This window comes from Notolepis coatsorum, assembly GCF_963971535.1.
Source record: "Notolepis coatsorum genome assembly, chromosome: 17".
Taxonomy (NCBI): domain Eukaryota; kingdom Metazoa; phylum Chordata; class Actinopteri; order Aulopiformes; family Paralepididae; genus Notolepis; species Notolepis coatsorum.
In genome coordinates, this window is record NC_140181.1 from 51,529,018 (window position 1) to 51,546,750 (window position 17,733).

A 17,733-nucleotide genomic window follows, 5' to 3' on the forward strand; every position below is an offset into this window, starting at 1 on the left:
TGGAGACGCTAGGATTCGCGTGTTCGAATCCAGCTCTCCACATTGTTTTTCAGTTTGGCTGGTCGTCCGCAGTAATACACATTGGCCGTATTACGGGGAGGGAAAACTGAAGGGTGGGGATCGAACGTTGTGAACAAGCGACTCCTACAAGTCGGTTGGTGCGCCTGCGCAGTAGAATCAGGAAGTGTCGGGGGCAGCGTGAGCCTCCCACGCGTTACTCCTCGACACTGAGAGATCGAGCTGCGCAGGTGAAAAGATGCGACTGCTGTTACCTCAAGTACCGGAGGGGACTTGTGCTATGTATGACTTAGTCCACATTGCAGCCGGCTTGTGGGAGGCAAGAAACAGCGTTCGTGACAGGGGAGGGTTGAATTGGATGATACGAAATTGGGATGGGAGAAAATATGGAAAAATGGGAGAAAAAGTGGATCAAAAAAAAAAATTGTTTTTAACTTGTTTCTCTGCACATAACGTAAATTGTTAAACTAGTGCTTCAGCTTCTGTACCATCAAGTATGGTAAAGCAACAGTCTATGATGCTCACAGCATTAGAGCAGCCAGCCAGTGGTTTTACAAAACCAGTGTATCACATCTAACAAATGCAGGCTGAACTATTCAATTATATCAACTGTAACTATTAAATTGTTTTTATAAATGTCTCTCTATAAACATACAATCAGTCTCTCTTTAACATGTAAATTAACTGTAAATCTGGCAAATAAGAGCTTTTGCTCTGCCACCATCAAATATACATTAATCAAAAGGGAAAGAAACAATCTCTCTCTTTTTCTGTTTGGCTGGTGGACCTCCGAGTCCTCCTGTACCTAGTCGAAGCGTCGGCTAGTGTTGTGATTCCAGATGCTTTCAATGCAATTGGATGTGCTGTTTTTAGCGGTAGACAGTATTTTGTTTCCTCCGCATATGAATGTTTTTTTCACCCGGCTTAGCTGACACAAACGTGAAGTAGTGACTGAGGCTACGTTTAGACGAGTGTTTTGGGATGGAAGTCTGAACAGAAACCGCAAAAGTCGTCTTGCGGTTTCACTTTTAATTTTGCGTTTAGACAAGCGTTTTGAGGTGGAATTCTCCGTGCAGACGAGGCTGTAACGACGGAGCCCTGTTGTCACACGATTGGCGCATATGTCACATGACGTGCTGTGAAGACCCGCCCTACTCTGCCTCTGATTCGCAGACTGTGGATGGGGAATGTGATTGGACCAAAGCAGAGTCACTCACAGACAGAGGGTCCAGTCACGCCGCGGGACACATTCTTGTGTAACCCTTTCACTGCCACACGACGTCACTCCCGAATAAGAAAAACAGCTCAAAATGTATTTTTGACTGTCGAAAACGAAATAAAATACTGTATTCCGCCTGTATTATGAATTTATGATGAGATAGTAACGAAATAGTAACGCACAGCCACTTGGACAAGTAACTGCAATCAGATTACTGGCTTTTAAAGATTAACGCGTTAGATTACTATTTTCGGGGAAAAGTAATCAGATTACAATAACGCGTTACTTAGTAACGCGTTACTGGCATCACTGCCAGTGAGTCAATATTTTAAATGTCCCAGTGTCACCAGAGGGTCAAAAAAATTATCAAATCTTTTTTATTTTCCTTTTTTGTACACAAGACAACACAATACAGTAACAATACTAATAAACAAGACATCACAGGACAATAACAGTAATAATAATAATAACGACAATGACAAGACCATCAATTAAATCAGAATAATGAAAAATTAAATAGTCATGTACAAATCAAATATATATACATGAAAAAGAATATATATCTATATATATGTACCATGAGGCGAGATTACCTGAGCACCCATCATCTCCATTATCGACAACCAAGGTCCCCACCCCGTGAGGACCCCGAATCCGGCACCCTCGCGAATCAGAGCATCATGCCTCTTTAACACTCCGACCCACCGAGACCTCGAATCAGGGGCCCCCAGCAGTCCGAGACCGCGACCACCAAACCCACCTCAAGGGGCCCAAACTGCCCCCCCCGCATGGACATAAATTAGAAATAAAAGTTATCAAATAAAAATAAGATTATACTACTAAAGACATTTACAAACCCCCCCACCTCCCGCCCCCCAGAAGTTTTCCCAAAAGAGCTCAACACGAGGGCATTCCCAGTACATATGCATAAATGTTCCGGTGGCACCGTTGGACATAAGGTACATCGAGAGTCAGGTCTGAGACCCATTAGATTCAATCGTCTAGGGGTCAGATAAGTCCTGTGAACAAAATTTAGATGAATCTGTTGGTGATCTGCGTTGCGTGAGGACATCCTTTCTCCAAATCGTATCCAGGGGGAGGTCTTTATACAAGGACATAAGTAAATGGCGATAAAAGTCAGAAACCAAGCCTCTCGATGTCTCTTTGTCAAAAAAGAATTTGTGAAATTGGTGATGTTCTAGTGGAGCATCCCATGGAACCCCATGAGCCTTCAGAGCTGCCCTTATTTGTAAATAAAAGAAAAAGGAAGTTCCGGGTAGATCATATCCGTTGGATAGATCTGAGCGGAGACCAGAGTTATCGAAGATATCCCCCAACGTGTGAATGCCTTTCTTTTCCCATCTAGGGTACCTAATACGCTGTTGTCCAATAAGGAGTAGATTGTTATTAAAAAGAGGGGAACGCGTATGCCACCGATGGCAGTTAGTACACAATTTCTGGGTGTCCCGCCAAGTCTGGATCACAGGGCCAAATCATAAATTGCATTGCTTTATTGATATGTTGGTATACACTATATCCTGAAATCTATATGGGGATACTATCTTCTCCTCCAATGGTCGGCAGTATACGGCTGCTTGAGAGTCAAACCAAGTGATCAATGGTCTCAAAGAAAAAGCTTGAAAATTATATTTGAAGTCTGGAAATGCTAAACCCTGTTGAGTTTACTCTGGGCAGTGGATCTCTTTGTTCCAGATGAATTTATATAAGGCAGAGTGCAATTTCTGCCAGTAACCAACAGGAGGAGGTAACGGGAGCATGGAGCTGATAAAGTAAATTCTGGGTAAAATATACATTTTAATTATTGATGCACAGGCCTGTAATGAATTTTTTTATTTGGACCATCTGTTGAAGTCCTTCGTAATCCTGTCACCCAAGCTGGAGTAATTATACCTTACCGTCTGGCTAATAGTGGGGAATATTTCAATCCCAAGACATTTAAAGTGCTCCACCATAAGTATGTTTGCAGGGAGGATGGTAGCCTTTGCAGCCTCATTAAGTGGAAGAAAGGCAGATTTTGGCCAGTTGATCTTATAGCCGGATAGACTGCCAAAGTCATCTATTAAGCTGAGAAGATGGCGGGATTCTGCATAAATAAGAGTACATCATCAGCTTATAAGCTGATATGGTGATGTGTGCCCTGAATTGAAACAGAAGATATAATCTGGGATTGTCTTATGTATTGAGCTAGAGGTTCGAGGGATAAGGTGAAAAGTCCGGGACTAAGAGGACAACCCTGTCTAGAAGAGCGCGAGACAGAGAAGAGTGGCAAGCAGAACTTCCCTGTTAAGATCATGGCTGAAGGCCCTGTGTAGAGAACTTTGATCATATGAATGAACCCCTCACCTAACCCCATCCTTCTAAGAACTGCCCACAAATAAGACCACTCCAATCTGTCAAAGGCCTTCATTGCGTCCAAGGACATGACAGCTGTAGGGACTGCGACATCCTTGCTGGCATCAATCACGTGCGTCAGTAACCAGGCGGCCTCTTATAAAGCCAGTTTGATCAGGGTGAACTAGAGATGTCATATGCCTTTGAAGTCGGATGGCTAGAACCTTGGCATATAGCTTGAGATCGGCTCTGAGGAGACTTAAGGGCCTATAGCTGCCACATTCGGTGGGGTCCTTATCTTTCTTGAGTAAAACAGATATAAGCGCCATATTGACATCTCTGGAAAAATTGCCCTCTTCGATTGAGTGTAAAATCATTGAAAGTAATAAGGGACCGAGTACATCCCAGAAAGCAAAATAGAGTTCCGGTGGAATGCCGTCCCAACCAGGAGCCTTGCCCCGTTGCATATCAGCAATCGCCTCCCTAAGCTCATCTAGTGTGATAGGTGCAGCTAACCGCTTAGCGTCATCTTCTGAGACCTGTGGTAAGTTGATTTGATTAAGAAAGTCCTCCAGCGCCTCCATTATGTCAATTTGTATTTAGTCGGGGCGTTCCAAGATGGCGGCGTAGAGGAAGGACGTAGTGGAACGGGCTCCTACACAAAAAACCTGAAAAAACCTGATGTATCGAACATACTCCGCCTAACCTAATATAACCAATGCGTTGTGTACTTTTTTTTATTGAAAGACAGACACTTGCTCCACGGTCTTGGGTGGTTTATTCTGGTAACACACAAAAGATCCTGGTCAGACAGGTTATGTGGTCGGCTCATCAGACACCTCGAACACCGCTCACACGGGCTCCTTCCTCATGTAATGGTTAATATAATAACATGAAATAATAAACAATGTACAATCAAATGACAATATTTTGTACCTGGTACCACACAAAAGATCCTGGTCAGACAGGTTATGTGGTCGGCTCATCAGACACCTCAAACACCGCTCACTACAGGAGAATTAGGAATAATTAGCCTACTAGCAGTAGCATGTGAGCTAGTTATATACATTTTCGACACAATCTCACTTAATTATTATTTTAACACATTTACCATACAGTCGCTACCTTCTACAATTTATTGTCAACATGCCTACATTAATACTTCCAACTAGTAGTGAGAGTTAAACATTTAGGAATGTTATGTTCATTCTGGGTGTACTGTCTGTGAACCTACCACGGGCTCCTTCCTCATGTAATGGTACCACGCTAACGTGAACACTTGGGTTGAAGCCCACAAGGAAACGCCCACCAACCAATAAGAATCCCTAGAACAATTAAGTGCCATGCTATTGGGTCTTAGTTACCTTGACAAGTGGAATCACAATAAACTCTGTTAAGTTTATGTCAACCCACGCTTATTAAGCACATAATCAACAAAGAAATGCCACCCAAAAGGACCGAACCAAGCAGGAAGACGGTGACATTGCCCGGCGTTAGCACTAGTGCTAGCATGAGACCGCAAGGAGCTAACTCACCAGCTAACGTAGAAGCTAATGCAGCTAACGTCGAAGCTAACGATGAAACACCGCCGACATGGTTTATTGGGGAACTGGAGAAAGTATTCGACAGAATTCAAGCCATGATGGTACTTAAGATGAACTCTCTAAGCATCTCGGTGGAAAGACTTATCAATGACAACCAGGCACTGGGGCAACGTGTTAAGGAAATGGAGGGAGTGCAAGCTAGCTTCGGTGATAGCCTCGACTCCCTATACCAAGACCTCAGCGATCATAGGAAAGACACAGAGGAGGAGATCTGCGGTCTGAGGGAAAAGCTGGACGACTTGGAAAACAGAGGGAGAAGAAGGAATCTGCGACTGGTGGGATTCCCAGAAGGTGTGGAGGGGAAAAGCTCTATCGATTTCCTATAAGAATGGCTCCCCAAAATACTGGATCTGGACACCGGGCAACCCATTGAGATAGAGCGGGCTCACCGTACGCTCCAACGGCGTCCCAAAGAAGGCAGCCTCCCCCGAGCCATAGTGATCCAGCTACTCCGTTTCACCGATGTGACGAGAATCCTGGACGCGGCGTGGAAAAAGAAATCACTGGCATACGGTAATTCTACTATCATGATCTTCAAGGATATGTCCACGGCCCTCTACAAGAAGAGAAAAGCCTTCATGCCGTTGAAGAAGAAGCTACACGAGAACAACGTATCCTTCAGGCTACTCCATCCCACTAACTTGAGCGTGGAGCTGCCGGAGGGCAGACGCACCTTTAAAACTCGCCGGGGTCGGCGGAGACGTATCTGAGTAAGCACCACCCGGCTATGCTGAAGTGATCCAGCGGTCCTCACTCAACCAGAAAGGATCGGTAAATAAAGACACATACCAGGCAATAAGCCTCATACTCTAATTACTTCTTGAAATGTTAACCGCCGGGTAATACGTGTTGTTATTGGCGACACTGGACCTGAGTTGTTTAGGCCTCACGGGACCTTTTGATGTGAGTTCATATTACTACGTTTAATTTCAAGATGGTTATGTGCTAATGGGTATATGTAGGTATACATGTTTATTTATATATGTGTGCACATTACATTTATGCATTTTAAGCGTTTATATTACCCATAAAAAAAAGAAAAGAAAAAAGAAGGGTATATATATATATACATGTTTTGAAATGCTTAAAGGAGATGTTCGTACCCACACCTTTAATTACTTAACCTAAACCTAGTAGGGAGCCCGGCTCCGCTTGGTAGGATAGGGTATTTTTTTATGGGAAGGGGGGGTATTAAGGGGAAAAGGGAGGGGTTCAGACAGGACTGTTTTTGTGAATTGGTTTATAATGTTTACACATCTAGGTATTGTATACCATGTTTTCAGGTATCCCAGTGTCCTACTAACCAGCTATACCAACCACATGGGTGAATGACATACTCGTTTCTGAGTTGGAATATTAATGGTCTTAACCGGCAAGTTAAACGCCGTAAAGTTCTTAGCTTCATCAGAAGACATCAAATAGACGTGGCCTTCCTGCAAGAGTCTCACTTGGATGACGCAGAGCACAGTAAACTGGGGAAACAATGGTAAGGTCAAATATTTTTCTCCTCATTTACATCTTCAGCAAGGGGGGTGGCTATTCTGGTAAGAAAAGGGATCCCCTTCCAACCAAACCTAGTTGAAAAGGATAAAGGGGGAAGATATATTTTAGTCAGGGGATATATGGGAGACCAACTGGTCACTATGCTGAATGTATATGGTCCGAACCACGATAACCCTAACTTCTATGTGAACCTTTTTCTTAAAGTGACATGCACCCCTTCAGAACTTATAATTGGTGGTGACTTTAACCTGGTATTAGACCCTGCTATGGACAGATCCTCCCCTACCCCTAAACCTTTAACCTCAGCGGCCAAGGCTCTTAAAAAATAACTTATGGATCTTAATTTGTTGGATATATGGCGGGAGGGGCATGCATCTCAAAGGGAATATAGCTTCTACTCACACATGCACAACAGCTACTCTAGGATTGATACGTTCTTTATACATACAGCAAAACTCCATCTTGTTTCGTCCTGCGAATACTTAGCCATGACACACTCAGATCACGCCCCCCTTTTGATTAAAATAGCCTTAAGCGACTCTCACACAAACTCCAAACGCTGGAGGTTTCCTAACTTTCTAAATAACGATAATGATTTTGTCAAATTAATTAACGAACAGTTGGACTGGTATTTATTGATTAATAGAAACTCGGCCTCCCCAGCTATAGTCTGGGAGACCCTTAAAGCTTACATAAGAGGCTCCATTATTAGTTACTCTTCCTGGAAAAAGAAACAATATCAAACCAAATTACGCTCACTAGAGACTGATATAAAAGCGCTTGAAAATCAACATTCCCTATTACAATCACGGACCTTATTGGATCAGATAACGGCAAAAAAGGCAGAATATAACACTATCACCTCGCGAGAGGTAGAAGACGCTATGTCAAGGTTGAAACATCGCTACTATGAGCAGGGTGACAAGGCAGGGAAACTACTAGCGTGGCAAATTAGAAGGGAGGATGCCGCTAGGTGTATACCGGCCATTAGGGTAAGCGACAAAGGGGAGTTGACCCGGAACCCACTGCTCATAAATCGGGCCCTCTCAGACTTCTACAAGTCTCTCTACTCCTCGCAGGGGGAGTAGAGACAGGAGATGTGTGAGTTCTTGGACAACCTAGATATACCTACGATAACAAAAGGTACAAGGGGGTCCTTGACGAGGCAATAACTAAGCAAGAAATACTAGATGCCTTATCAAAACTGACGCCAGGGAAAGCTCCAGGGCCGGACGGCTTCTCTATAGACTTCTACAAGGCATTTATTAGCAAATTGATAGACCCTCTCCTAGAAATGTTCAACTACTCCATTGAGAATGACCAACTACCTGATACCCTTGAGCAAGCTCTTATTATAGTCTTGCCAAAACCAGGGAAGGATCCTACCTTATGCGGGTCGTACAGACCAATTTCGATCCTTACCAACGAATATAAAAATTTTACTAAAATCATAGCCACTCGACTTGAGAGAGTAACCTCCTCACTTATTAATATGGACCAGACCGGTTTCATACAGAATCACTCATTAACACTTTCAGTGCCACGAGGTGGCGCCAGAGTTAGCTCTTGAATGCCACCATCGGCGCCAATGTTACGCTTAATATCGCCTAATCTATGTTTTAAATTATGGCTATGTGTCTAATCTGCCCGTCGCTTATCAAAGAATCCTTTTCCAGTCAGTGCTGTCAAGGCAGATTGGTTTTTTATCACTTCATTTCCATTTGAGAGCATTTTGAAAAGCACCCGTTTTCAGGTAAAAAAACTGTCCATTCTGGACCATTCTATGATAATCGTCTTTTACTGGAATATTCCAGAACGTTGATATTTGTCGGCCTATTTATGAATCGTTTTCAAATAAACGCTAGATGATCAATATTATACGTGCACGCACGCACATTCGAGCCGCGCACAGATAATCGCCGTGTTCATTTCCTCTTGGATTTTTACAGTGAAACCGATAGAGCCCATTTCACAAAACAGCTTATATCTTCATCAAAATGAGTCTGATTATCCTAACACTGATAACATAGATTCCTTACCTGACATCAGATGGTATCCAACTGGTATATTCCAATTCCTGATCACCATTCGAAAAAATCAATAAGTGTATAGATCCAACGTGATACAGTAGTACACATGATTCCGCGGGGCTCAGAGGATCCAGAATGAACTCTGATAACCCCGAACTCTGATAACCCCGGCTGCATCAGTGGACTGGAAAATGTGGAGTACAGGATTTTTTTCCCCATCCATTTTCAAAGTCCATTCCAAAATCCCTTATGTCATCTGGGAGACGATAGGGGGCGCTTTTTTCCACATCTGATCGCCGGCGGAGCTCGGGTAGACTAGGGTAGGCTTGCGTGATGCAATATGATTTCAGATCGCTAAAAAAAAAAAAAAAAAATATCAGAAATCTCGTGAGTGGCTTTCAACGAGATATTAATAATTCCGAGAAAACTCCTGAGTGGCATAGAAAGTGTTAATAGACAACGTGAGAAGATTTCTTAACTTGACGCACTGTGCCAAATCCATAGAAGACCCAGTCATAGCGATCTCGTTGGACGTGGAGAAGGCATTTGACCGAGTAGAGTGGCATTTTCTCTTCGCTGTTCTACAAAAAATGAACTTTGGCCCAAATATACTAAGAATGATCCATATGCTGTACCTTAACCCTACAGCCAGGATACAGACCAACTCCGAGATTTCACCTTCTTTCCCTCTAAGGCGCGGTACTAGGCAGGGTTGCCCTCTTTCCCTGACACTTTTTGCGCTGGTAATCGAACCCCTGGCTATAGCAATAAGGTCACATAAAGCTATTAGTGGGATCAAGGTGGGTCTTGAGAGCCATGTCATCTCTTTATACGCGGACGACATAGTCCTGTTTCTAACCAATCTTGACTCATCCATGCCTGCCCTTATGGAACTACTGTCAAAGTATAATGTAATCTCAGGCTACAAGATTAATGCACAAAAAAGCGTGGCTATGCCACTTAACTCACTAGCCGAAAAAATACCAAGGTCCAATTTCCCCTTCCAGTGGAACTCACAATTTGTAACATATTTGGGTCTAAAGATCCCAAACCAAATAGATACAACTTTCTTACTAAATCACGACCCACTGCTTAAAAAGGTGGAGAAGGACCTAGATAGATGGATGCAGCTACCTCTCTCGCTAATCGGACGTGTGAACTGCATTAAGATGAACATCCTTCCTAAATTTCTCTATCTTTTTCAAACCCTCCCTATATCTATACATAAGAACTTCTTCAAGAAATTACAAAGGATAATATCTGGCGGTCAGGTGGCGTAACGGAGATTGCGTTCGTCACCAACCCCGGAGCGGCTGGATTCGCCTGTTCAAATCCAGCTCACAGCTCCGGGGTTGTCACCAGCTTGGCTGGCCGTTCACACTAATACAATTGGCAGTATTAGAGGGTGGGAGAAGCTGGCGGGGTGGGTCCGGGTCATTGTAAACAGCGACTCCTACAGTTAGGTCGGGGCGCCTGCTAAGCACGGATAGGATCTAAGTGGGATAGTGTGATCCTTCCACACGCTACGCCCTCTCAGTGAGAATCCGCGCTGCCAGGTGAAAAGAAGCGGTTGATTGGCTGGACGTGTGTCGGAGGAAGCACGTAGTAGCCTCCACTCTCCCAGACCGACTGTGGGGGGTAAGTGCGCAGCGACCAGGAAGGGGATTGGGAATTGGCATAACGACTAACATTGGGATGGGAGAAAATCGGAGGAAAAAGGAGGGGGAAAAAGACCAAGAAAAAAAAAGAAAAAAAGGATAATATCTGCATTCATATGGAGAAGGAAGGTCCCTAGAATTAAAATTAAAACCCTATATAATTCCCCCCAGTGTGGTGGACTTAAACTCCCGGACTTCCAACGCTATTACTGGGCTGCACAGACAAGGGCTCTGTGGGCAGAATGAGTCGATTAATTCCCCTGCCTGGAGACAAATAGAACAATGCCATACGATGGACGTACCTGGCCGGAATTCCTTTTATCAGGAAGTACCACACCCTGAAGAATAGTTCAGATAACCCATTTATTAAACACACAGCAAGAACATGGTTTGAGATTCAGACACATCTTGGTAGCTTTATTGTATTTCACAGGAAGACTCCCTTCCACAACAATCTAGCTTTGCCAGAATTACTTAGAGATGGCATCACCAAGAAGTGGTACACTCAGGGAATTAAAACTTTTGGGGACCTATATGAGAATAACATACTTATGTCCTTTGAACAGTTACGCGCCGCCTTTCACCTTCCAACTACTAATTTCTTCAAATACCTACAGGTCAGACACTTCATAGGTACAGGTCAGGGAGGAAACTCCACTCTTCCAAATCCCCTCCTCATAGATGATATTCTAAAACTAAATTCTCACACTAGAGGCATCCTATCATTAACATATGATAGAATTCTGACCAGTACAGAAATAATACCCCTAAACGCCAAGAACAAATGGGAGCGGGACCTGGACTGTACCTTTGATGAAGATGAATGGGAATCACTATGTGAGTCCGCACTATCTTTTTCATATAACACTCGACATAAACTTATGCAATTTAACATTCTCCATAGAACCTATTTTACGCCGGAAAGACTTCACAGGATGAATGATGCTATCTTTGACCTTTGCCCTAGGTGCTCAACGGAAACAGGTAGCCTGCTCCACATGTTCTGGGAATGTAACAAACTGAGACCTTACTGGGGCTCAATTTGGGAGATTCTCGAAGAGGTCACAGGGTTTGAGATCCCATGTACACCTAAATTAGCATTATTAGGAGACATGTCTGACATTTCTCCAGATAAGTGAGGCAAAGTGCGGATCATTAAATTGGCCATGATTGCAGGGAACAAATGTATTGCCATGCTGTGGAAAAGTGCTGAATCCCCCCCCATGTCTATGTGGCTTAGTGGCATCAGAGAAAATAATGTTCAATCCTAAGAAAAAACCACATCTCGTTGATAAATGTTGGGCTGGGTTTAGGGCAGGCAAAACAGATTAGATAGTAGGTTGACGATGTAGGCTATTATTGAAGCTCCCTTTTGTCTTTCTGATGGGTATATATTGCAATGAATGATACTGTAAATGTTATTAGTTGCTCTTTGAAGAGAAAAGATGTAACGTTAGATATGTATTTGTTTGGTATAGAAGTATGGGCACCTAGACGGTTGTAACTGGGTTTACTAAATTCTCAAAATGTGTAAAAAAAAAAATAATAATAAAAACTGAATTTGTTGAGGTCCTAGTCTGGGGGAGGGGAGGGGGGGGTCTGGCCTAGAGGTTTTCTTTTTGTTTATATTGATTTTTTATTTCTTTCAGGGGGGGGGGGGTGGCTTATTTTGTATCTATTTTTCTGTAACTCGGGGAGGGGGGGGGGGCAGTTGGCAGCATTTCCTTTTGTATGGTTGTTGAACTGTTGAACATGCTGTAAAACTGACAAAAAAAATAAAATACCAATAAACATATTGTTAAAAAAAAATAAAAGTCCTCCAGCTTAGTATGATCAAATACCACCTCTGACTTGTACAGGTTGGAATAAAAAGAGCTAAATGTATCATTAATCTTTTTGGGGATGGTGGTTACCTCCCCCTGTTGGTTCTTAATGGAAGGGATATCAGCAAATTGTTCACTGGCTCGTATCTTCATAGCTAGTAGGTGGCTAGGCCTGGAGCCGTGAAAGTATTAGTGCTGTCTTGTTCTGTGCATTTGAAATTCAGACTGTTGTCTTAAAATGGAGTTAATCTCTTTTTTCACAACCTTAATTTGAAGCTCCAGTCGACTAGAGTAGTTGTGCTGCAAAGAGGAGATCAACGTGGCATGAAGCTTTTCCAATTCCACGAGCTTGGAGAGACGTCCCTTGCGGAGATTAGATGCAAAGAGAGTAGTTACTTCTAATAAAATCCTTAACAGAATCCCATAAAATTCTGGGATCTTGTACCGAGCCAGCATTAAACTGCAGGAATTCAGTGAGCTTCTCTTTAAATTGCAAGTTAAACTCCATTTTTCAGCAGCGTTGAGTTAAAGTGCCATCTAGGGGTGCAGGATGTCATTTTACTGAGAGAACCCTTGAGAAGGATACCTTCATGGTCTGAAAGTGCAATGGGCATTAAGTCAACATCAAAGCTATCAAAGAGACGTGGGGAAGAAAAAACATAATCAATTCATAATCAATGTCTCGAAGAGAAAAAAGAGTAATCTCTCATGGATGGGTTGAGCGAACGCCACATATCAATTACCCCTGTGTCCTTAGACCAGGCCTGTAGGGCAGTGGTGGCTTGTCTCTGGTCAAAGGTTTCAGTGTGTTTTGATTTATCAATCAATGGATCCCATACTGCATTAAAATCAGCTCCTACTATAAACAAGTAATCAGGTAGTTTCAACATAGCTGCAGTGAGTACAGTATAAAAATGTGCATCATATACATTAGGGGCGTATGCAGAGATCAGAGCAATTTTTCGGTTAGAGTATTCAATTTTAGCAATAGTAATTCGACCATCTGCATCAGACCACACGTCTAACAGTTTAATATTCAAATTTTGCTTCGCTATTATGGCTACCCCACAGGACTTAGTGCTAAAAGAAGAAGAACTTATGTTATGGTCAAATCTATTTGCAAGTCTTGCATTATCAGTAGGGATGTCCGATATTATCGGCCTACCGATATTATCTGCCGATATTGGCATTAAAATGTGATATCGGAAATTATCGGTATCGGTTTTCAAAAAAATATATATATTATTATTATTATTATTATTATTTATTTAACCTTTATTTACCCAGGCAAGCAAGTAAGAACAAATTCTGATTTTATTTATTGTCAAAAGTATGCATAATGTTGTGTTAATTCCACGACAAGAGAAATTATTCCGTTTTTGGGGGGGGGGGGGGGGGGGGGGGGACCCTGCATATATCGGTATCGTTAATATCGGTATCGGAAATTAAGAGTTGGACAATATCGGTATATCAGTATCGGTAAAAAAGCCAACATCGAACATCCCTAATTATCAGCCATTAAAAGGTGCGTTTCACTCAGTAAAGCAAGGTCCACTTCCTTCCTTTTTAGCAACGTTAGTACACTTATGCGTTTATGCGGTGTATTAAGACCCCCTGTATTCCAGATCAAGATATTTATCTGATCTGGGCTGCAGTATGATTGAATGTAATTCGTTTGGAGTAGAGCATTAGAACAGACACATATCCACTCGTTAAGGTCCTATTGAGTTCCGAGCATGAGCGTGAAAACTAAAATAAAATAGAGCGAGTCGAATGAAAAGAAAAACAAAAAGCAACGCACCCCCCCATTCCCTCCCCCCTCCCCCCCATCAGAAAACGTGTCCGATATCGATCAAACATCAGTTGGCCACTATGACCGAGCTTAACAATCACAACAACATTATGTAACTTAACCATACCAAAAACTCGTAAGGTATATTGTAACAATTTAGAAAAAGGAACCCACTTCGCTCAACAGAGAGAAGAAATCTATGCGAAGTTCAATGTGAAGTTCAATGTGCAGACTATAAAAAGCAGATACGTTAAAACACAGCTCGTGAAACTTGAAAAAAGGCAATATGCATACCCGTCGTTGAGATAATACAGCAGAGATAAACCTTGAGCGTTACCGTTCTGTTGGAACAAAAAGTTATGGTAGGCGCGTGGTAACGGTAGTGTTAGCTGGGAGAGTCGGATAACCAGCACGCCTTGTACTTAGCTTAATCAGGCTCAGGGCCTGTTATACCCTGATTCACGTAGACAGCTCCGCCGAGGAGGTTCCATCCCCCTCGGCCGGCAGATACGTTAAAACACAGCTCGTCTGAGTGAAACTTGAAAAAAGTCAGTATGCATACCCGTCGTTGAGATAATACAGCGGAGATAAACCTTGAGCTTTACCGTTCTGTTGGAACAAAAAGTTATGGTAGGCGCGTGGTAACGGTAGTGTTAGCTGGGAGAGATGGATAACCAGCACGCCTTGTACTTAGCTTAATCAGGCTCAGGGCCTGTTATACCCTGATTCACGTAGACATCTCCGCAGAGGAGGGTCCATCCCCCTCGGCCGGGTAGGCCATCCAGGACCAGGCCTGTTACACCCCGATTCCCGTAGCCAGCTCCACCGAGGGGGGTCCGTCCCCCTCGGCCGGGGAGGATACCATGCCGCTCCGTAGGAGGCGTTGCGCCTCAGTCTGCGAGGTGAACAGGTGGTTGCATGTAACAACACCGTGGCCCATCTTTACTTTCAAGGTGGCTGGGTAGAGTAGGAAAACTTCGATGCCCTTTCCACAGGCGTAGTCCATAGCTTGAGAGAAGGCTCTGTGATGTTTGGCGGTGTAATCACTGAAGTCCGCTGCGAATCTCAGGGGAAGGTTACCCATGGTTGGAGGGTGCTTCCTGGCCTCTCGAAGAAGAGCCTGGCGTGCAGTGAGACGCAGGCAGCAGAATATGAAGGCGCGGGGATGTTCACCCTTCTCCGCGGGACCGTTTCTGCAGATTCTGTGGGCACGCTCAATTAAGCCGTAGACTCGGATATTGCATCCTCTACCTCGGCCCTCTAGGTTGGTCACCTTCTGTTCACAAACAAGCAGCCCGTCCTCCATAGCTGAGACACCGGTGGAGTTGGACTCAAAGTTAGTCTTAACCGTGGTTATCTCCTCTTCCATTCCAGAGAGCCGCGTGGTCACGCTTGCTAGCTCTGCTTGAAACGAGTCCAATCTGTTAGCTAGCTTCAGCATGCTAGCTTCAAGTTCCACACGGAATAAAGTTCTGATCAAATCTCTGTCTTCCTCATTTAACGTTCCAGTCGGGTTCGGTATTTGTTTGGACATCCTTATGATGTGTGCTATGAGCGTATGGCGTGAAATTAACGCCGTTATAATGATTAACACATTGGGTGCCAATGACGAGAAATCTCGTTATTTAATCGTTATTTATTTTATTAGCGATATCCATACATTTTTCATCCATCCAGCCTCACGTTATCATTGGGACTGGCTCTGAGCTCGAAAAGGGCAAATACCGCCCCTATCGTCTCCCGGATGGTATTGCACCCATTGGAATGGAGTCGATGGGAATGCATCAGAAAAAAAAACTCCGGGCTCCACATTTTACTTCTGAGGCATGTAACCTGAGACTATTGCATCCACTGAGGGAACTGGAAGAAGCGTCGATTATGTGTTTCGAGGTATAACGTTGGATCAATAAACGCGATCGATATTTGGAATTGCGATCAGGAATTAGATTAATCTTTTTGCAGAACATCTGATCTGAGGTAAGGACTTTATTTTACCAGTTTTTTTTCACAGCGTTCACAACGTGTCTCCTGTGTGTGTACAGTGTGTGCATAAAGTTAGCGCCAGGCACGGCATAGATAATAGATTTTCAGCCCGCTTCTCTAGCGTGCATAAGTACACATATACTATCGATAATCTAGCGTTTATTTGAAAACTATTCATAAATCAGCCGGAAAATGACAATGTGTTGTGTGTATTCCAGTAAATGGCTATTCCTGCGGAACCTTTTTTTTTCTAGAAATCTCCAAAACTATACTCGTATTCAAAACGGTATGTCATGTACAGAGGTCTAACGACCATACAGGATAGCAACTGGGCAGGTGGTACATGAGCAGAAACAACCCCCTCAGTAGAAAATGCTTTTCAAAACAGTCCCGGGTAGGCAGATAGTAAACAAAGACGTTTTCAAATGGTAAATTGTATTTATTAGGTGTGGGGCTTCCAACCCACGGCCTGTTCCCCAAAGGGGAAAAGGGGATGTTATTAGGGGATTTCAACCCTAGATCACACAAAGGGAAAAAGGTAAGGGGAGAACAAACAAGGTAGATATAAATGGACAAACAGACAACACTAGGGATTAAATGATAAGGCCAATAATATAGACATGCTCCCCCATGAATGTGTCAGTTAACACAGAGGCCAATCTATATATCTATCTCTATATGTTACCTGGTAGCAACGCTAGCACAGATACCTACCAGTGTGAACAGGACGAACACACAGTCCCATACAGTTATGGAGACAAGGCCAAATACAATACAACAAGGGCAAATGAAACACAGTTCCACCACAGGCAACCTCCGACACCGTGATCACCAGCCAGTGACACCATGAGGCACCCCGACGTGTGTGTGCTGTCAGCTACTTGTGCACCCGTCCCTCTTGATGTGATTGCCATCAGCTGTCCCTCATTAGGCAATCAGCACCCTTCAGTATAGGGACGGGCAGCACCTGACAGGAAGAGAAGAAGAGATATCATTAGCTCTCATGTTCACACACACACACACACATACAAACGATACTAATCTGATGTTCACATGGTCTTCCAAATACAGTAATAATGATAATGACCAACCCACGTACGTCACACGGTATAAAACGGAAATGTACTGATGAAAAAACTATCCGTTTCGTACATGTTGACTGCAAGCAAGTCATTGATAAGCGACGGGTGTATTAGAACCATAGCCATAATTTAAGATATAGTTTAAGCGTTCGCAAATGTGCTCGTCCTCTCATTGATTAGAGTGGTGGCAACCAAGCGATAAATTGCGCAGTGAGGTAATGTAAGTTGGTAATTAGGAGCGCTTTGTAAATAAACATATATACTGTACCAATGTTGATCTTGCTTCACAGAGAGAGAGGACCAGCAAACCTTTTCATAGAGAGTACAATCATGGTACTGTAGGTATCACCAGTAATACATCTAAGAGCAGAGTTATATATGTACTGTAGGTATCACCAGTAATACATCTAAGAGCAGAGTGATATATGTACTGTAGGTATCACCAGTAATATATCTAAGAGCAGAGTGATATATGTACTGTAGGTATCACCAGTAATACATCTAGGAGCAGAGTGATATATGTACTGTAGGTATCACCAGTAATACATCTAGGAGCAGAGTGATATATATACTGTAGGTATCACCAGTAATACATCTAAGAGCAGAGTGATATATGTACTGTAGGTATCACCAGTAATACATCTAGGAGCAGAGTTATATATAATGTAG

The 17,733-nt window shown here is 43.2% G+C and overlaps 1 protein-coding gene across 1 annotated transcript in view; it reads left to right on the plus strand.

The window, feature by feature from the left end:
* The window catches only part of cfap74 (cilia and flagella associated protein 74), a gene marked incomplete at both ends in the record, with an annotated part of 422,090 nt that overhangs the window by 361,453 nt on the left and 42,904 nt on the right, over positions 1-17,733 (plus strand). The window lies entirely within an intron of this gene.